The 23060-nt window shown below is 44.0% G+C and overlaps 1 protein-coding gene across 1 annotated transcript in view; it reads right to left on the minus strand.

The window, feature by feature from the left end:
• SAMD12 (sterile alpha motif domain containing 12) overlaps positions 1-23060 on the minus strand; it is a 639318-nt gene that overhangs the window by 41590 nt on the left and 574668 nt on the right. The gene's annotated exons all lie outside the window — the stretch shown is intronic.

Consider the following 23060-nt stretch of genomic DNA (forward strand, 5'->3'; position numbering starts at 1 on the left):
ATCCCCGAAAGATAGAATACTTTAAGACGTGAGAATAACTGTAAAGATGTGGAGAAGCACCATGATCAGAATTCCAGATCCGTCTGGGTGCTCAGTTTCGGGAACAGACCAATCCCCAATAAAGTAAAAGTCGAAGCGGCACTCCAAAATGTAATAAAAAAATCGTAGATTTATTCACACATCTGTGCAAAAACGACTTTTCGGCTCAACAATGGAGCCTTTCTCAAGCATGCTGTTGCTGTGCTAATATTATCACCGAAATATGAAAACTTGCTTTTAAATCTATGTTTTGTTTGTCATGAAACCTTGACCTCTGACCTTGCCACCATTTTGTGATTTTATTGACAACCATATAAAAAGCCCACATGTTTATTCTGTTGCATGCACCTTATCAATCTGAAGAAGGGGTTGCTACACCCTGAAACGCGTTATTGGTTTTATTTGTTTTATTGATTTAATAAACAAGACTTTTACTTCAAATCCTCCACCTGGTTTAGAGACTTTCTCCTGGATACCTGAGCGCCTCTGTCATGGTCATATTTTCCATTGTCTATCGAGCTCCTCTTCCTTTTAGCTGGATTACCTTACACCAAGATACAGAAGTTGCAGCAGACAAAATGATTCATGGTGAGCTACTTTGTTTTTATGGCGTGCTACGCTATAGGAGTGTTACGCCGAGCGCTCCGGGTCCCCGCTCCTCCCCGGAGCGCTCGCAACATCCTCGCAATCGCAGCGCCCCGGTCAGACCTGCTGACCGGGTGCGCTGCGATACCTCTCCCAGCCGGGATGCGATTCGCGATGCGGTGGCGCCCGCTCGCAATGCACACCCCGGCTCCCGTACCTGACTCGCTCTCCGTCGGTCCTGTCCCGGCGCGCGCGGCCCCGCTCCTTAGGGCGCGCGCGCGCCGGGTCTCTACGATTTAATGGGCCACTGCGCCGCTGATTGGCGCAGTTGGCTTAATTAGTTCATTCACCTGTGCACTTCCCTATTTAACCTCACTTCCCCTTCCCCTCCTTGCCGGATCTTGTTGCCATCGTGCCAGTGAAAGGGTTTCCCAGTGTGTTCCTAGCCTGTGTTCCAGACCTCCTGCCGTTGCCCCTGACTACGATCCTTGCTGCCTGCCCCGACCTTCTGCTACATCCGACCTTGCTCTTGTCTACTCCCTTGTACCGCGCCTATCTTCAGCAGTCAGAGAGGTTGAGCCGTTGCTAGTGGATACAACCTGGTTGCTACCGCCGCTGCAAGACCATCCCGCTTTGCGGCGGGCTCTGGTGAAAACCAGTAGCAGCTTAGAACCGGTCCACTAGCACGGTCCACGCCAATCCCTCTCTGGCACAGAGGATCCACCTCCTGCCAGCCGAATCGTGACAAGGAGTAGATAGCAATAGAATAGGGGTGCAAACAACTAAGCAAAAGAACGAATCAGTGGCACCGATACCTCAATATGCAGCTCTTCGAGATGGATAGATATCCTCCAGGTAAGACAACCAGACGTAATACAGGAACGGAGGTGCTAGGACAATGGAAGTAGCAATCAGTGATAGAATACCAAAGAAGAAACAGAGGTCATGCACTCACCGATTAGGACCTGGTTATCTGGCTCCCATCTCAGGCTGTTACTCCGGCAGGGGTTGCAAGATGATGTGGGGCGCTCCCCAGGAGCGCCCCACATCATCTTGTAACCCCTGCCGGAGTAACGGCCCGAGATGGGAGCCGGATAACCAGGTCCTAAGCGGTGAGTGCAGGACGTCTGTTTCTTCTTTGGTATTCTAACAATAGAATAGGGACTCCTGCCAATGGCTGGGCTCCGTGGTTCTGTTAATACTGAGCGGCAATGCATGCAGTGCTGTACTGTATGCATTGATGCTTATTTAATATTCGCCTAGGTGTGAAAGCTCCCAGTCCAGCAAATGTATACTACACTTATTAAATGACCTCTGCTCACCTCCCGGCTGCCGTACATTCACTGAAGCTGGCTGTTACAGTGCCTGGCCCAATTAATGCAGTGAGTGTCAGTCACATTTCATTGCCACCTCTAGGCTGCCATATGGTGCATCCGCTGGGCTTGATGCCAGAGAACCCGACCTGGTGAATGTAGTGATTGAGCGGCGATACTTACATTATGGTCGCTCACCCCACAGCTGCTGGCCTATAGTGGCACTGTAAGTCTGCACACCATGTGGTTAGATGTTGTGCCACCATGGTACAGGTGGTATATGGAAGGAGGAAAAACAAAAACACAGGGTCGCTCTTCAAGACCTCCTCTCCTTTTTTCTGCACTATAACTACTGTCGGTATGCACCTGCACATACACCCTTTTTTGGGTCCACTTAAAGTCAGAATTCGAGTCCATTCGGCTTCGTAAATAGACATGATTTTAATATAATGTTATTAACTTATTATTAAACTTTAAGGTTCAACTCACACAAGATAAAATTGCAGCGGTTTATAAATCTGGATCTGCTGGTTTATACTATCATAACTTTCTGTCCCTGGACTGGAACCTTCTTCTTACCACTTCTAAGGGAGAATGGTCTCAGGAATGGACAGGTTTTTCCCTTGCTTTGTATAGAAGATTTACATGCCATTTGGGGCCGTGAGCAACTCAGTGAAAACCCTTGTGAGCACTAAATTGGCGTCCACTAAGTCTTGTCATCCAGCGTCTACTATCCCTTATATGTATGGCAATAAATAGAATGAAGGCGACACCCACCCGGTAGCAGAAACATACATCTTTAGTCTTCTCGATTTTGGTGTAATCACAAGAGGTGGGGCATTCGAGACAGCCGTTTCGTGCGTCAAACAAGGAAGTGTGTTTGATGCACATAACGACTATCCCGAACGTCCCCGCCTCTTGTGCCTATCCCTGTTTTGTCTGTTTTGTGCACTCTAAAGGTCTATTCAAATGTACAGTATTCTGCACAGATTTGATGCGCAGGATTTCAAGTCATTCATTCATCAAATCTGCGCAGAATACTGTACATGTGAATAGACCCTAAGTGAAGATTAAGATGTGCGTTTCTACTACCAAGTGAATTCCACCTTCATTCTTTTTATTGCCATGTTGTCATGTATGCTCTCTTTGGCTGAGCACTGCCTAAAAGAGCATACATTAGAGGTATGTGAATCAGAGGTGCTAATCGAGTACAGTATCGAGCCACTCTCTCTCGCGTGAAATGGGATTAATCATATAGTGCCGGATCTGTTTTCTCTTCTCCGGCCTTATATTTATGGGACCTGCAGGCATGAACCTGCAAGAGTCGCTGTTTTTCCAAAACCAAGAATACTTGAGAATTAAGAGGATGGTTTCTCACGTCTCGTCTGGAGAGCCAAAACTTTTTTTTTTCCTCTCAGTTCCATAAACTCTGCCAAGTTTCGAGTCATCCATCTACCTACCAGTGCTGCCTAAAAGTGCGCACACTTCATTAGTTACAGGCATTGCCGGGCTTAACAGCTTCCCTTCCAGACTGGTCCTCGTCCATCTCGGTGTAATCACAGTGTATTGCAGACCACATAAACCTGCCCGGCTGCCATGGCGGTTCTCTACAATGCGGGGCTCAGATCTGCTTTCCGTGCAGCACACAGTCCATGCTCCACATTAGCAATGCTCTCCTCCAGAGAGACTGTCAACTAAGACAAATTGCAGGTCATACAGTTCTAAATGGTTACTCTTGTCCGTGTGGGAAAGAACTAAGACCAGTAATTATTTTCTTTTATAGTCGTGTGACTAATGTTCACACTTTCCATCAAAATCGCTCCTGTAAAAATGGCAACGTAGTAAAAAAAAAAGAGAGGGAACAGTAGTAATTATAAATTAGCAGGTACAAAAGGAGGGAGAAATGAGAATGGTGTGGTCTGGATATAGTATGAAAGGACAGTGAACAGCAGATGAGCCTTTACGACTCCTGTGTTCTGGGACTGGTAGTTCATTGAGGCCAGAGGAGTCATAGATCATTGAGGTAGTCCATTGTATTGAGTTTTATGAGGCCATTAGACACTTGGTTGGCATCACTTTATTAAGAAGATCCTAGGAAAGAAGAGGGGATTCAGAAATTGATGCTCTGACAAGTATCATGGTTGTTCAATGTTAGCATTCACCTTGTAGTACTGGGAACCTAAAGGCTACTATCTACACACTATTTGTAAGTTCTCCCTACGCTTGGGTGAGTGTCCTCCATCACAAAATAGAAGCCACTTTAAATTGGAAGCTGCTCTGAGTAATAATAATAATACATTTAATTTATATAGCGCCAACAGATTCCACAGCACTTCAAAATTTTGGGGTACAAATAAAGACAAATATCAGACATAACAATATAACACACTAACAAGTCAAACAGGAGGAGTGAGGGCCCTGTTGTGAGATCTTACAGACTACGAGGAATGGGGGTAGACATAAGGTATTACGTGTTTTTATTGAGACAATGGTCGAGCCGTATTTTATAAATAGGAAAGGTTACGTACAGGAGAGTGAACCAGTCACTAGCTAATCTCCGAGTTTCTAAAGTGCAGAGAGAGTAGGGGGAGACTGTCCAATATGGAGCTTTTGATATCTCCAAGACCCAAAGGACTCAAAAGGGGCAAAGTGGTAGTAGTGGAGGCAAATAAGGGAATGTTCTAGTCCTGTATGAAGAGATGTGTCTTTAGGGCACGTTAAAAACTGTGGATGTTGTGGTTGAGTCTGAGGGATCGAGGGATTGCATTCCAGAGAACTGGTGCAGCACGAGCAAGGTCTTGGAGACAGGAGTGAGAGGTTCGGATTATAGAAGATGTCAGTGTGAGATCATTAGCAGAGCATTCTATAGTCAATCCCCATATGGTTTACCGTTAATGCACAAAAAAAACATACATTTCCTAATTTCAAGGGCCATATGGTATGATGCCCTAGTATCCGTTCCATATATTGGTCAAACGAGGCTCCCAACTGTATCACTGACATTCTACATCTATAACAAAGAGCACTATGGGGGAGATTCATCAAAACCTGTTCAGAGAAAAAGTTGCTGAGTTGCCCTTAGCAACCAATCAGATTGCTTCTTTCATTTTTCAGAGGCCTTTTCGAAAATGAAAGAAGCGATCTGATTGGTTGCTATGGGCAACTCAGCAACTTTTCCTCTGGACAGGTTTTGATGAATCTCCCCCTATGTCTTTGACAGGAGTCCATGCTTCTTTATGCATTTTCCAAGGTGCTTTTAGCTATTAGGGTTCACGTTTACGAATCTCCGGACGGTAAGCTTCCTTCTGGAGATTCCGAGTGCGGCCACTGCTAACTGAATTATAGACGGCTATAGGATCGGATTCCGCCTTAAGAATGGAGGACAAGTCCATTCTTTGGGCAGCAGAATTTCAGTGGCGGAATATCTGCCGCTAAAATTCCGTAATGTGCACTGTGCAGTGGAATCCCATTGGCAGCTAATTTCAAAACGGAATTCCGCTCTGAAAATCCATAGTGTGAAGATTGCTGGTCCCGCCCTCACATTCTGGACTTTTTCCCTGCCGTTGCTTCAGCTGGGACAAAGATGATGCTGCAGCCGGACAGGATTATGTTCTGGATGGTATGGGGACACCTAGTGGTCTTTTTTTTATCACCCATGATTTCTTTAAAATGGAGATGATTTTTTAAAAATAAAATATATTAAAAAAGTAAATGTTCTGTCAAGATATACAACATATAGGGTACGGCCACACTTACCGCTTACGCAGCGTATTTCATTGATTTTGCACAGCGTGAAATACGCTGCGTAAGCTGTAAGTGGGACCGTACCCATAAAATGTTTTTGATGCTGACAATGCCCATTTAACCAAGGCCAGTGATTACAGCAGCATTGGTGTGGATTCAAGCAGAAAAGATAATGGGGGAAAACCTGTGCAGAGGAAGAGCGGTGCAGTTGTTCATAGCAACCAATCCGATTGCTTCTTTCATTTTTCACAGGCTTCTTTAAAAATGAAAGAAGAGATCTGATTGGTTGCTATGGGCAAAGGCACCACTTTTCCTCTACACTGGTGTTGATAACTTTCCCCCTTTGTTTTGGGTGGTATGGGGAACCCTAGTGGTCTTTTTTTAATAAGCCATGATTTCTATTTTTTAATGAAGTATATTAGAAAGGTTAATGTTTTGCCAAGATATACAATGTATAAAATGCTTTTGAATCTGATAGCACCCATTTAACTAAGGGTGCATTGGGCATACAGTAGCCGCATGATGCCGAACCTACTCCGCATCCCATTCATTTAAATGAGCCGGTCGGAGTCAGATTGTAACTTCAGTTGGCTCATCACTTTTATTGCTGGACTGAAAATCAGGCATACCACAGTTTTCAGTCTGGCAACAAAACTAAATACAGTGCAAAAATGAGCCGACCAGAGTCACAATCTGACTCCGGACGGCTCATTTAAATGAATGAGATGCGGCGCGGACCGGCCACTGCCGGATCTGGCAGCTGAGTGCCCAAAACATAGGGTGAACCCAACCTAAGTCTTGTCTTTGCCGTATGAGAGAATGCAAAACGAAATGGCAAGTCTAATGTAAACTAGCAGGCCTGTAAAGATATTGACTAACTGCAGCTCGGAAGTATACAGTGGGGAAAAAAGTATTGTTAGCCACCAATTTTGCAAGTTCTCCCACCTAAAAAGATGAGAGGCTCCTGTAATTTTCATCATAGGTATACCTCAACTATGAGAGACAGAATGAGAAAAGAAATCCATAAAATCACATTGTCTGATTTTTTAAGAATTTATTTGCAAATTATGGTGGAGAATAAGTATTTGGTCAATAACAAAAGTTCATCTCAATACTTTTTTATATACCATTTGTTGGCAATGACAGAGGTCAAACGTTTTCTGCAAGTCTTCACAAGGTTTCCACACACTGTTGCTGGTATTTTGGCCCATTCCTCCATGCAGATCTCCTCTAGAGCAGTGATATTTTGGGGCTGTCGCTGGGCAACACGGACTTTCAACTCCCTCCAAAGGTTTTCTATGGGGTTGAGATCTGGAGACTGGCTAGGCCACTCCAGGACCTTGAAATCCTTCTTACGAAACCACTCCTTCGTTTCCCGGGCGGTGTGTTTAGGATAATTGACATGCTGAAAGACCCAGACATCATCTTCAATGCCCTTGCTGATGGAAGGAGGTTTTCACTCAAAATCTCATGATACATGGCCTTATTTATTCTTTCCTGTACATGGATCAGTCGTCCTGATCCCTTTGCTGAAAAACAGCCCCAAAGCATGATGTTTCCACCCCCATGCTTCACAGTAGGTATGGTGTTCTTTGCATGCAACTCAGTTGAGTTTTTACCAAAAAGTTCTACTTTGGTTTCATCTGACCATTCTCCCAATCCTCTTCTGGATCATCCAAATGCTCTCTAGCAAACTTCAGACAGGCCCGGACATGTACTGGCTAAAGCAGGGGGACACGTCTAGCACTGCATGATTTGAGTCCCTGGCGTCATAGTGTGTTACTGATGGTAAATCAATGTCAAAAAGGGCAAACCTTATATTCGGCACAGGGGTACATGTGTGAAGAAAACGAAGGCTTTACCTTCGTTGCTATAGGCAATATCAGAAAAAAAATCACACTTGATAAGCATGTATTCTCTCTTCAATGCTTTTTAGTTATCAATTATTGTAATACAAAATCGGAGAATTCTCCACTTTTCAAATAAGAACAAGTACAAAAAATGCTTCACCCACAGTGCTCTCTTAAACCCTTCCACGGGCATAACGGAGCTGGCTATTCCTTCCTTCCTCTCATGAAGGGGTTAGACAGATGAATGATTGCCGGACACTCCCGAAGTTTCGGAGGGGGCGTTCTTGTGATCATTTTGACACCACGGGGTGAAATCTTGCGTGGAGCCCCAAATCGAGGGAGATTATCAGTGGTCTTGTATGTCTTCCATTTTGTAATAATTGCTCCCACTGTTGATTTCTTCACACCAAGCTGCTTGCCTATTGCAGATCCAGCCTGATGCAGGTCTACAGTTTTGTTTCTGGTGTCCTTCGACAGCTCTGTGCCATTAATACAGGTAACGAGTGGAGGACAGAGGAGACTCTTAAAGAAGAAGTTACAGGTGGTCTGTCAGAGCCAAATACTTATTTTCCACCATAATTTGCAAACAAATTCTTTAAAAATCAGACGATGTGATTTTATTGATTTTTTTTCTCATTATGTCTCTCATAGTTGAGGTATACCTATGAGGAAAATTACAGGCCTATCTCATCTTTTTAAGTGGGAGAACTTGCACAATTGGTGGCTGACTAAATACTTCTCCCCCCACTGTATGTAACAATGATCATTTTCTGCCTATAGGGCAATGTCTTCCAAACAATGTATCTCCAGCTGTTGCAAAACTACAACTCCCAACATGCCCGGAGAGCCAAAGGCTCAGAAGTACATGTAACATTGCAGGCAATGATCATTTTCTCCCTATATGGCAGTGTTTTCCAAACAATGTGTTTCCAGCTGTTGCAAAACTACAACTCCCAGCATGCCCGGACAGCCTTCGGCTGTCCGGGCATGCTGGGATTTGTAGTTTTTCAACAACTGGAGACAAACTGATTGGAAAACACCAGTCTTACATTACAGAGTCATCTTCTACACACCCAGAATTTATAACCACAATATCATTAGAGGAACATCTATACTTCTGTACTATATAATGAAATTATATTGCAGGGGGGAAGGGAAAGGGGGTTATGAAAATCAATCCCTACAGGACAGCTCCCCACATGACTTGATTAAATGCAGGCCCCTCCGCCATTTCTAACTTAGCGGTATTTGCAATGCAAGTTCAAAGTTCAAGACATCCAGAGAAACCTGCAGGATTTCTTTTTTTATGAAGCCATCACAAGGGGACGGACATTTGCAGCTGTCACTTCTCCTAGAAGTAGGTCAGGTGTTGCAGAACACTGGACGTGTGCGGTATTTTTTTCTTTAGTTTTTTTTTTTTTTTAGTTTAACTCTGCGAAAATGTTTAATGTCACAATGTCAGATTTTTTTTTTCTATTTTATAGTGTTCTCTTTGGGTGCTTTTTTCATATACCGTATATATCGGCGTATAAGACGACTTTTTAACCCCGAATTTTCTTATGAAAAGTCGGGGGTCGTCTTATACGCCGGGTATTGAGGTCCGGGATAGGAAAACTTCTGATTATCTGCCCAGACCGGCTCCCGTGTGTGGCTGCAGGCGGGGGCCGGCCAGAGCAAGTAAAAACTAATACTGTATACTAAAAACCAGGGTGCCTCCAGCTGTTGTGAAACTACAACTCCCAGCACGGCAAAGGCTGTCCAGGCATGCTGGGAGTTGTAGTTTCACAACAGCTGGAGGCACCCTGGTTTTTAGTATACAGTATTAGTTTTTAGCTGCTCTGGCCGGCCCCCGCCTGCAGCCACACACGGGAGCCGGCCCGGGCAGATAATCATAGGTTTTCCTATGCCGGACATCCCTGTGTCCCGAAAAATCTTTTCGGGACATAAGGATGTCCGCTGGTCACTTACCATTCCCCGGCGGTGCGTGTCCTCCTGCGATCCTCCTTCGGTCCTCCTGCGGTCCGGTCCTCCGTCTCTATGGTTGTACACACGGGACGTCAGTGACGTCACGTGCCTACAACCATAGAGGCAGAGGAGCGCAGGACCAGGAGGACCGAAGGAGGACGCGCGCTGACCGGGGCCTGGTGAGTGACCGGCCGTGCTATCTTAAGTGATCCGGTCACGGCTCCCCGGTCCCGGCACCTACTGCTATGGTCCATAGGCCCCCCCACAATGCAATCGTGGGAGGAGTGATCCACTGTGGATGTAACCAGAAGGCTTACCTCTCCTTCCCTGGCTGCCACGAATCTGTATTTGATTAAGCCTGCCTAAAGCAGGCTCAACCAAAAGAGCTCAGATCAAACAGATAAATGGAGTTCAATAGAACTGCATGGATCTGTATGAGGAATCTAATGATCCTCTTAAAAGTCCCCTAAGGGACTAACAAAGTGTAAAATAAAATAATAAAAAAAAAGTTTAAGCTTAATTAAAGTTAAAAAAACACACATTAACCCCTTCCATATAAAAAATTCACATAATTTTCCTTACAAAAAGCATGTAAACATTGGCACATGCGTAATTGTCCCAACTATTAAAATATAACATTATATATCCCTTACGGTCAATGGGGTTAACATTCAAAGAAATACCTGTGGCGTCCCAGTACCGTATTGCATACCGTACCTTGTATGGTGGTCCCCAAAGTCATAGTTACTACATTCAGGTAGGGTCCCCCAGGTGGGACAGCCCCTAGTCGCCTCTTTTGTAATGTCTAAATGTATATATATATAATGTATATTAGTATATTTACCTTGGTAACGTTGCAGGACCTACGGTCATGTGACTGTGTTGATTCCTCTATGGTATGTTGGAGGACCTTTGGAGGTCCTTGGGTCACATGTTTACCCATAACTCTATGTACAGAAGATTGACAGTTGTTATGAACCAGTTAGCTTTAGTCCAGCCCCTGCCCATATAAGGAAGCTGTAGCCAATGATCGCTCTCTTGGGTTGCTGCTCTCGTGGATGCCAGACTAGCAGGATGGATCTGCGCAACTTACAAAGACAAGCTAGGCCAGAAACCTGCCGGCCTCAGCCTAAACTAAACCGCAAGTTAAAATCTCAATCCCCGCTAAAGCTAGCGTGATTACTGGACCGAATGTAAACCCCTAAATTCAGTCGATCACCACAACAATTACCTTCCTAACCTCAATAGACTCACAAGGTCCCAACCACTTATCAAGCTCTAATAGACTCTGTTGTATGGACTGTTCCTGTTCATTATTGCCTAAAATCTTCAGTAAAAGTTCCGACAAATTTCTGCAAATCTCCGGTTGTGGACAATCAATTATTTCCTATCTCCCTATCGCTCTTGGGAAGGGTGGTGGTAGGACAAGCATACTATGAATAGTCCTCACCCTGGCGTCACAAATAGAAAGGGTTAAGCAAGCACCCTTAGTAACTGCACAGCTACACCCGCATATACCCTACTCCCCCAGGCTATCACATAGCTTTTTGGCATCCTACGAACAGGATACGGGTGTGTGCCTACAGCTGTTGCCACCAGTTAAAGTGTACTCCCCCCTATGTAGAAGACTTTATCAATGTGTTACGAAGCACCATTTAAGTGTACATGTGGATGGTGTTGCGTGCAGAGAGCACATGCGAAAAGTAAGGGGGGAGGCAAAAATGTATTGGCTGCAGAAATGTGTAAAGTGAGAAGTGAATATATGCTACGATCCTCTGGTCCGGTCAGCAATGCAAGAGTTAACCTGCTGCCAGAAAAGCCTGCGAAAAAAGGCTGCGCTGCACCACGACCTGCCCTTGGGCATGGCTACCAAGTAAATGTATCGCAGCCTAAAGGGAACTTAGATTCCTTGCTGTTGTTTCCCGGGGCTGCACCGATAACGTCCTTCCGGCCGGCAGCCATTTTGGAGAAGCCCATTATAAAAGGAGCCCTGCACAGCGACCTCTTCAGTCTGCACAAGGAAGAGATGGAGAGTACATACATGGGGGAGAGCAGCGTTTCACGTGGCGTGAGCACCAAGATGGCGCCGGAGCAAAGTAAAGTTGCGGCAGTTGCAGCCCAACTATTCCACGACCTGCCGGCCTCAGCCTAAACTAAACCGCAAGTTAAAATCTCAATCCCCGCTAAAGCTAGCGTGATTACTGGACCGAATGTAAACCCCTAAATCCAGTGGATCACCGCAACAATTACCTTAGACTCACGAGGTCCCAACCCCTTGTCAAGCTCTAATAGACACTGTTGTATGGACTGTTTCTTTTCATTTTTGCCTAAAATCTTCAGTAAAAGTTCCGACAAGTTTCTGTAAATCTCCAGTTGTGGACAATCAATTATTTCCTATCTCCCTATCGCTCTTGGGAAGAATGGCAGTAGGACAAGCATACAGAGAATAGCCCTCACCCTGGCGTCACGAATAGAAAGGGTTAAGCAAGGACCCTTAGTAACCGCACAGCACCCTACTCCCCCAGGCTATCGCATACCTAACCGTACAAACAAAACAGTCAAACAAAGTCAGTACTACAGACACTAGGATGCAATGCTCTGAACAGTCTGCACATACTCCAATGTGTAAAGTAGTAGTGTACAGACTAGGGCGTACAGACTAGTTTTATAAAAATGTAAATGAGCCCCTCCCCCATTAAAAATGAGCACCCCTTTTCCTATTGTATGCAAAAAAAAGCAGCATTATTTTTTTTACATATTTGATATTGCCATATGGGTAACTGTCTGAACTAAAATAAAATGTTAGTGATCCTGTACAGAAGCCGGCGTAAATGTAAAAAAAACAAAAAAGAACCAAAATTGTTGCTTTTTGGTCACATCACATCCTAGGAATTATTTTAATTATTGTACGTAATTTTCAAGTAAAATCAGTTAAACCCTTTTTTTTGTCATTTTGGTGTTTTTTCTGATTAATTGATATCGACAAATAAATATACTTAAAGGGGTACTCCACTGGAAAAAAAATTTTTTTAAATTAATTGGGGCCAGAAAGTTAAACAGATTTGTAAATTACTTATATTAAGAAATCTTAATCTTTCCAGTACTTATCAGCTGCTATATGATCCTCAAGAAGTTATTTTCTTTTTGAATTTCCTTCCTGTCTGAACACAGTGCTCTCTGCTGACACCTCTGTCCATATCAGGAACTTTCCAGAGCAGGAGAGGTTTGCTATGGGGATTTGTTTCTACTCTGGACATGTCCTAAAATGGACAGAGGTATCAGCGGAGAGGACTGTGGTCAGACAGAAAGGAATAAGTACTGGAAGGATTAAGATTCTTAAATAGAAGTAATTTACAAATCTGTTTAACTTTTTGGCACCAGTTGATTTTTGATTTCTAATTTTATTTTTTTTACAGTGGAGTACCCCTTTAATATTCCCTATTCTGACCCCAATTAATTAATTATTTTTCTGCATAAGGGGCTGTATTTATTTGCACCATGATCTGTAGTTTTTATTTATCACATTTGCATAGATTTGACCTTTTTGGGCCCTTTTTTATGTGACCAAAAGCAGTCATTGTAAACTTAAATGAGCACTGTCAGATACACAAATGTTTTAGATGTTTTACATCTTGGAAAAACAATAGTTTTTCTATTATACTTCTTTAAAAATGTTTCACATTTTATTAAAGAAAACTGCCTTTGAAAATCCCACCATTAGGGGTCCCCATACCTCCTGGGATACTGATGAGTCCACCAGCAGCATTAGCTTGTCTAAGGGTCATGGACACGACATGGCTGATAGACAAGGCTGCAGGAGGAACACAGCTTAAAGCAACACTGCTGCTTTACCAAAGATGTGCCTCCAGCTGTTGCAGAACTCCAAACATGTGTGGACAGTCAACGAATGTCTGGGCATGCTGAGAGTTGTAGTTTTACAAAAGCAGTAGGCACACAGCTGAAGGCAACACTTCTGTAAAAAAGAGTTATCCAAACACTGTTCTTCCAACTATTCCAAAACTACAAGTTCCAGAGTTACAGGACTGCCAAAGGATGATACACATGAATGACATAGAAAGATGTAAGTTATACACTCACCATATTGTCTTTGGTGGTAGAGTACAGGCAATCTCCAATAATCAGTGTGTGTGTGTGTGTGTGTGTGTGTACAGCATTAATCCAGAGAGGAAAGGGTTACAGAGCAGGGCTGCCAGGCTCCTGAGAGCAGTGAGTCAGCAGAGTGAGGGAGGGGGAGGAGTCACCACAGTGCAGGCAAGAGAGGACACACTCCCTCCCTTTGACAAGATGAAAAAGACAGTGAACAATGCTATCTTTTTGTGAAATATGGGTGATAGAGACAAAAAAAATACATGTACATGATCAGGATGAGGTACTGAGTAGCATTTTGTTTTTTTTCTGTGGGATCTGACAGGTATGCTTTAAGAAATTTATTTTTTACATTTATGCCGTTTAGAGTAAAAGACCATTAACATTATATGTTAACCCCATAAGGACTCATTTTTCAGTTTTGGCATTTTCTTTTTTTCCTCCGGACCTTTACAAATCATAACCCTTACAATTTTCCACCTAAAAATTCATATTATGGCTTATTTTTTGCGCCACCAATTCTACTTTGCCGTGACAATAGTCATTTTACCCAAAAATCCATGGCAAAATGGAAAATCATTAAAGAAAAAACTAAATTTCTGAAAAAAGGCCATTTTGTTACTTTTGGGAGCTTCCGTTTCTATGCAGTGCATTTTTCGGTAATGCTGACACCTTATAATTATTCTGTTGTTCCACATTGTTAAAATGATCCTCTACTTATATAGGTTTGATTTTGTCGCACTTCTGGAAAAAATCATGACTACATTTAAATGTAGTAATAATAAATTTATAAGTTTAAAATTGTCATCTTCTGACCCCTATAACTTTTTTATTTTTCCACATATGTGGATGTATGAGGACTCATTTGTTGCGCCGTGATCTGAAGTTTTTATCGATACCATTTTTCTTTTGATCAGACTTTTTGATCGCTTTTTATTCATTTTTAATGGTATAAAAAGTGTCCAAAAATGCGCTATTTTGGATTTTGGATTTTTTTTACGTGTACGCCATTGGCCGTGTAGTTTAATTAACAAAACATTTTTATAGTTCGGACATTTCCACACACGGTGATACCACATATGTTTATTTTTATTTATATATTTTTTTTCTTTATGGGAAAAGGGGGGTGATTCTGAGTTTTATTAGGGAAGGGGTTAAATTACATTTATTAGCACTTTTCTTTTCACTTTTTCTTTGCAATATTATAGCCTCCATAGGGGGCTATAACATTGCATACACTGATCTTTTACACTGTTCAATGCCAATAGCATAGCATTGATCAGTGCTATCGGCGCTTGACTGCTCCTGCCTGGATCTCAGGCATGGAGCAGTAATTCGGCGATCGGACATGCAGGAGGCAGATAGGGATCCTCCTGGTATCCTTAAAGCTGTTCGGGATGCCGCGATTTCACTGCGGCGGTCCCGAACAGCCCGACTGAACTGCCGGGATCATTTCAGTTTCACTTCAGACGCGGCCGTCAACTTTGATCGCATCGTCTGAAGGATTAATACGGGCTTCACCGCGATCGGTGATGTCCTGTATTAGCCGCAGGTACCGGCAGTTGATGGCCGCCGGCACCAACCCGATATGACGCGGTGTCACCGCGTGACCCCGCGTTATATAATGCGGAAGCCGTCGCAGGATGTAAATATACCTCCTGCGTCGTTAAGGAGTTAATTGTTATTTATTTATTTTTTTTTTTTTTTTTATAAATAGGAAAGGGGGACGATTTCATATTAGGGCTTACAAATTGTTATAAAAAAGATCTGAATTGAAGGGGTTGTCCAGGGAAGGAAAACTTACCCCCTATCGACAAGATAGAGTGTCTGATAGCAGGACGTCCGAATTCTAAGACCCCCTAATCTCAAGAACGGGGCCCCAGCTCTCAAAGAGAGAGCATGATGCAGATGACATGCACGCCATACTGCAGCATGCGCTTCCATAGAAATGAATGAAGCATGTGCCATCTGCTCGTGCCTCCTCTTGAAAGTCAGGAGATCATGCTGTCTGACCAATAGGAGACCACCGTGCTTTCAGCTGTTGCAAAACTACAACACCCAGGATGCCCACGACTAACGGGATCCTCCCTTTGATGACCATACAACATAGCATTCAATCCCTGGCTACCGCAGAGATAAACAGAATGCAGAAATGTTTCAGGACCCACCATAGCTATGTTCTTGAGATGCTTTTACAGCACCCGGACCCCCCAAAAACTCATGAATTTAATGCTGGTGTCGGGTGGAATGGCATCTACCCATGGATTACCCTCACTACCCAGTGATCTAGAGTCCACTGTGCTTCGGGATGACAACCAATCTCTGTTGGCCTAAGAGGCACATATTAGGAACACGCTGAGAATTTGACAGCCTTTTTATATACAATGCATTTTGATATTCTATGGAAATTCCATCAGATAACCCTACCCCATCTTTATAAAACTTGGAGGAACCAGTGATACCTCTACCACTTAAAGGGGTACTCCAGTGAAAGTTAGAGGGGTACTCCAGAAAGTTAAACACATTTGTAAATTACTTCTATAAAAAAATCTTAATCCTTCCAGTACGGGAATCGGCTGCTGTATGCTACAGAGCAAGTTCTTTTCTTTTTGAGTTTCCTTTCAGTCTGAGCACAGTGCTCTCTGCTGACACCTCTGTCCATGTGAGGAACTGCCCAGAGCAGGAGAGGTTTGCTATGGGGATTTGCTCCTGCTCTGGACAGTTCCTAAAAAAGAGGTGTCAGTAGAGAGCACTGTGGTCAGAGTGAAACGAAATAAAAAAAGAAAACAACTTCCTGTGGAGCATACAGCAGCTGATAAGTACTGGAAGAATTAAGATTTTTTTTAATAGAAGTCATTTACAAATCTGTTTCACTTTCTGGCACCAGTTGATTTTTTTTCACCATAGTACCCCTTTAACATAGCAACAGTACTATGATTGGAATGTGATAGTTAATGTCCATTGCACACTCTGCAAACAAGATAGCTGATCCAGAGCAATGGGATCAGCTGGGAGACTGTTGCAGACGATAAAACAGGATGATTCCTGATATTCGTAACAATACTGTGTGGTTGAGGCAGAGGTAAAACTTAAAGGGGTACTCCACCCCTAGACATCTTATCCCCTATCCAAAGGATAGGGTATAAGATGTCTGATGGGGGGGGGGTCCCGCCACTGGGGACCCCCGCATTCTACCATGCAGCACCCACCTGTAACGGCTTCCGGAACCACTGGAGGCCTCAGGCTAATACCATCCCGACCACGAGAACGGAAAATCGTGATGTCACGACTCCGCCCCTGTGTGACGTCACACCCGCCCCCTCAATGCAAGTCTATAGGAGGGGGCGTGGCAGCTGCCACGCCCCCTCCCATAGACTTGCATTGAGGGGGAGGGTGTAATGTCACACGGGGGCGGAGTTGTGACGTCACAATCTTCCGTTCTCGTGGTCAGAGTGGTATTAGCCTGAGGCCTCCAGCGGTTCCGGAAGCCGTTACAGGTGGGTGCCACATGGTAGAATGCGGGGGTCCCACCGCAGCCATCAGACATCTTATCCCCTATCCTTTGGATAGGGGATAAGATGTCTAGGGGTGGAGTACCCCTTTAATTCTGTACTTTAGGGCCCAAATGCAAAATCTATAATGGAGTCCCCAACCATCATATGTCTTCTATGGTACCTATACCGTCTCAAGTGACAGAGGTGCCACGCTGAGAGTAGGAGACAGACCACTGCCTTGTGCAATAAATTAGAAACCTAACTTGTTCCAGCAGCCTCCTCCATCTCCGCCTCTGAGCTCCGTTTCCTCCGAGCGAACAGAATGAGTGATGGAGATGTAATGTAACGGCAAACAACTGCAAAATAATTATCTTTTACAGAGTGGAATTTGTAAGGGAAATGGCTGATCGCTCCGCGCTCTCTCCCCAGTAATGTTACACGTGTTAGTCACCGACTCCAGTAAGTGAAGGCTGGGAGATGATGGCAAGATGATGAACAGGTTCCAGTTTATCGTCTCCCTGGAAAACCTTTCAGTGTCTATTTTATTTTGGGAAAGAAAAGACAAATACAAAGTATACAGCTCAGTGGCTAAAGTATTGGCAGACTCTCGTAAAGAGCGAGGGATACTATAAAGGCTATGTTCACACTGGTGTCATTGCTTCCAATGTACGCTATGGAATCCATTGAAGTTGCCCTAATTTGCATGGAAGAATAGTGCTATATGGAAAAGAGGTCAGAGCCTAAACTAAGGGGTACACTGTGATTTTATTATTTTTAGAGGCAGTAAGTAAAATTTACACATGGGGAGATTAAAGGGGTACTCCGGTGGAAAACTTTTATTTTTTTAAATCAACAGGTGCCAGAAATGTAAACAGATTTGTAAATTACTTCTATTAAAAAATCTTAATCCTTCCAGTACTTATTAGCTGCTGAATACTACAGAAGAAATGATTTTCTTTTTGGAACACAGAGCTCTCTGCTGACATCACAAGAACAGTGCTCTCTGCTGACATCTCTGTCCATTTTAAGAACTGTCCAGAGTAGGAGAAAATCCCCATAGCAAACATATGCTGCTCTGGACAGTTCCTAAAATGGACGGTGATGTCAGCAGAGAGCACTGTGGTCGTGATGTCAGCAGAGAGCTCTGTGTTCCAAAAAGAAAATAATTTCCCCTGTAGTATTCAGCAGCTAATTACTCAGGCAGCAGAGCGGTGATGTGAGCTTTCATTCAAACCGTCGGGGCAGGGCCACGGCCGCAGCAAACAAAGCTGGTAAGTGTAAGTCCCCGCCCAGGGGACTTCTTGCCGAGTGGCCGGGGGGACACAAACCCTGGGGATGGTGAGGATAATGATTTTAGTATATATAACGCATTTGCAAGCGCCATATATACTAAAATATGCTGATTGGTCCCTTTAATGGGAAGGCGTTAGGTCATGTGCTGGGGTGGAATCAGGTAGGGGTGATAAGGCTGAAGGTAGGGGGAGGGACTCCAGTTGGTGCATGGCCAACTAGCTGGCAAGTTACCGGCCACCCGCCCTGTTTGCTTGTTTGTCGCAGCAGCAGGGTCAGGAGAGGGATCTGGAGGCACTGGTGGACAACATGGAGGTTCTGCAATGAAGTGTGGAGGTGGGCTGGGGGCGGTTCCCAGTCTGGGGGTGAAGTCTCTGTGGGCATGGGCCCCAGGTATCGTTTTGGGCTTCCAAAATGGTGCTCCTGGGTCAGGTGAGGTATGGCTTGGAGTAGGGCTGCATTCACATCACGTTTGCAGCCTACGGCTGGAGGATGGGAAAACCGGGCACTCCCATATCCCAGCTGGACCGGCGCTGAAACTTATTCACTTTAATGAGCCGACCGTAGTCAAACAGTGACTCCGGTCAGCTAATTTTTTCCCCCATATCCAGTTTTGTGACCGAACCTAAAACCGTAGTATACTAGGTTAGAGTTGACGGCACCTACAGGTTCTTCTTCTGCTCTACTGATACTCAGGAAGGTTGTGTTATTGTTTTTTTCTGGTATACGCATGATTTTCATACGAATTGTTAGTGTTACAATGTTTTAATTGGTTTGTTAAAAAATCGGGCTGCTGTGGCCTTTTGCACCAACACCTTGGTTCAGTCTTTTCTTGTAGGAGTGGGGAGGGGGAAAAGGCAGGGGAGTGGAAGGGGGTGGTGGTTGGTGCGGGACATTGCGGCTCTAATATCCCCTAGTCCATTGTAGACGTATTTCGGCTAAGCACCTAGCACAGCATGAACTGTAAATGTTTGACCTTGCTACGTAGAAATGACGTCAGGGAAGCCTGGTCCTTCCAATGGGTTTGGAAACAGATAATGGGACTCCGGGAATGTACTGTATAGCTAATGTCATGTCTATGGAACATGTAATTATTAGACAATATCGTGTGCAAAAAAAAATCTAATGTTCAGATCTTACTCATTACGTGGATGGTTTGGGCTGCAGTATAGGAATTATTAATATGTGGAAAAAACAGGAAAAGTGGATCTTGCCCGGTCAGGACACCGATGGCATGTAGTGGGCGCAGAGACTTCACACACCAACAATTAGTCCTGTAATTATCTCGCAAAAGAGCTGAATGAGATCCAGTGAACGGCATAATGGTGTGTGAATAACATCCATCTCCCGTCTCCATGGGTGAGAGCCGGTAACAAATGTTAGCTTTATTGTGCATTTAACAGCCACTTTACAGACATTTATCTCAACCTATATAATTATTGTTTAGACGCGGCGTAAATAACATATACTTACCCTGTAACAACACCCCACCCCAACACTCTGTGTCCAGAGAGACGCGGATCTATTACACATTCACCCTGAGCTCTAAGACATTGGTTAAAGGGGTACTCCAGTGGGAAACTATTTTTTTTAAATCCACTGGTTTCTGAAAGTTATACAGATCTGTAAATGACTTCTATTTAAAAATCTTAATCCTTCCAGTACTTATCAGCTGCTGTATGCTCCACAGGACGTTCTTTTCTTTTTTTTAAATTTCTTTTCTGTCTGACCACAGTGCTCTCTGCTGACACCTATGTCCATAATCAAGACATAGTCCAAATCCCCATAGCAAATCTCTCCTGCTCTGGGCAGTTCCTGATATGGACAGAGATGTCAGCAGAGAGCAATGTGGTGAGACAGAAAGGAAATTCACTTACTGGAAAGATTAAGATTTTTAGAAAGAAGTCAATTACAAATCTGTTTAATCTTCTGGCACCAGTTGATTTAAGAAAAAAAAAATGTTTGCCGGTGGAGTACCCCTTAAAGGGGGTTGCTGGGAGAACCACCAGAAACTCTAATCCAGTGGTCTCAAACTGTGGCCCTCCAGATGTTGCAAAACTTCAACTCCCAGCATGCCCGGACAGCCGTTGGCTGTCCGGGCATGCTGGGAGTTGAAATTTTGTGACATCTGGAGGGCCACAGCTTGAGACCACTGCTCTAATCGAAATCATGTGAAAAGGTACGGACGCCCAAGGCAGAGTTTGATTTTTTAACATAAGTAACCATATCAATATTTGACCTACGTTCAAAGAGTATATATTAAATAAAAAGGGATGATATGAGGAATAAATAATACAAATTGACTTTACCATATTTTGCAGGAACGGGTGTATATATATATATATATATATATATATATATATATATACATATATACACATATTATTAAACGGCTTAGGTTGACTTAAAAATAGGCAATACTTACCTGCCCAATTCCCCATGGCTACTGTTCTGATATTGGTGACCCTCTCAGGAAGTAACTGGCAGAGCATGTGTGGTGTCCCGGTACCGCATCCTATCCGGTAACCTGTGTGTATAGGTCCCCATAGCCAGAGTCCTTAGGACGCGGGGTCCTTTTTGTCTAGTCTTCCCCTTACCACCTCTTATCTAGATAGTCATTAAGCTAATAGTTTATTCAGGATTTATGTAAATATAATAGTACTAATGTATATAATTAGTTAATTACCTGTACGGAGCATAGCAGGACCTGCGGGTCACGTGATCAGGTAAACTCTATGGTTTTTGATTAAGGACCTTTGGAGGTCCCTGTGACGTATTGCACCCATCGTTCTTTGTGACGGTGAGTGACAGATATTCGGACCAATGAGAACAACCCCGCCCCTACCCATAGAAGGGACCGGCGGCCATTGTTAGTTCTCTTTCCTCGTGGGCTGTTGACAGGGAAGGATCTGCGCTGCGGTCATCAGTGAATTTAGGCCCTAGCCTTGCGGCGACGGCTGATCTCTTCTAAACAGTGAGTGTATCAATCCCTAAGCACTCTGCAAGATCACCGGACCTTATCTATCCCCTAAATCCGGACGGATCTTCAAAATTTACCCTAAATTCAGAGACTTATAATACAATTCAAGGTCCGCAACAACTGTCAGTCACTGAACTATATAGAGACTGTTTGAATGAGACTGTTATTGTGCATTGGATGTACCACAAGCATTTAAGTAAAGTTATCCAGGTTCAAGTTCAACTACTTTGTGGACCTTCAGTCATTTTATGCATGCACCTATCGTTACTGGGAAGGGCGGCGATAGGCTGGAGAATTACCTCAGTATACTAGCCCTCAGCCTGGCGTCACGAACTATAGGGTTAACCTTAACCCCTCATTTACCGAAACAACACCCCAACTACCATACACCCCCCAAGGGCAACCACACATGCATTTCCTGGGTGTTGAGATGGGGACCAGAAAGTGGATCATTGGGATTTGAAGGAAACTGCATTGGGAGGAAGGTGAGTATCTCTTATTTTTTTTGTGAGACCACGTCAGCATGGTAACTACACAAGATCCCAACCAGCACACTACGAGGAATGTACTGTCAAATTGGACCTGAGGAAGGCACTTTATGTGCCGAAACGCGCTGTCCGTATTGCCTGATATTTCCATTGTTCTGTGAAAACCCTTGAGCAGCGCCTCCAAGACCGCCTTTTTTCTTTTTATAATTGCATTTCCTTACTGGTCTCCCCGCAAGAATCCAGTATCGGTCCGAGTGCAGCAGCCATACTTATATTGACCATAAATACACTCTACTTTATCCTGATCACCATGACTCTCAGGAGCCGTGGATCAGATTGCCATCACCCCACAGGTGAGTATATCACTTAGGTGTGGTGGAGGGTTTACACCAAGTTGATATATACGCTACAAGGGAGCACCCCTTGTTCATTTTCATCTCTCCCAATTTTATCTATAGGAGAGAGGGAGATACACCAGTACAGCACTCCTGTATCTCTCCCATAAAAAAGCATGGAGGGGTATGTGGATTCTGCTTCGTGCACACGGAAAGCTGGGGCACCAGGCAGAAGGTCACAGGGTTGTGACCCTCAGTGATCAGACACTTATCCCCTATCCTGTGGATTAGGTATAAGTGTTAAAATACTGGATAACCCCTTTAATTAGGTTATGCTTATATTAACAGTTATCCCCTATCCACAGGATAAGGGATAACTAGCTTATTGGTGCGGTCCAACCACTGGGACCAGCACCAGTGGTTGGATTCCCAGTCCCTGAGTGAATGGAGCATCAGTGTGCATGCTCGGCCTCCACTTCATTCACTCTCTATGGAACTCCCAAACATTAAGTTCAATGTTCGGCCATGTTTGGAAGATCCGTAGAGCAGTGGTCTTCCACCTAGTTGTCAAAGTGAACCAACAGTCCATGATTTGAAGTTTTTCTTGTTCTATTCCAATGAAGTAAGTGAAATACTAGAATGTTGGTGGGTCTTGGGGACAACAGCCAAGTAAGAATGCTGCCAGGCCATTCACTCAGGGGACAAGAAGCCTCCATTCTTCCTAGCAGTTGGACCTCCACCAATCAGTTAGATGTCCCCTATCTTGTGGTCAAGGGAAAACTTTTAATCCAGGGGCTTTCTACGGCTTGTGATGTTGACCTAATTCTATGATGTTTTTTTCTTTGGGATAAGTTGTGTTATTTCTTGGCA

The sequence above is a fragment of the Hyla sarda genome, chromosome 5, assembly GCF_029499605.1.
Source record: "Hyla sarda isolate aHylSar1 chromosome 5, aHylSar1.hap1, whole genome shotgun sequence".
In the NCBI taxonomy this organism is placed as follows: domain Eukaryota; kingdom Metazoa; phylum Chordata; class Amphibia; order Anura; family Hylidae; genus Hyla; species Hyla sarda.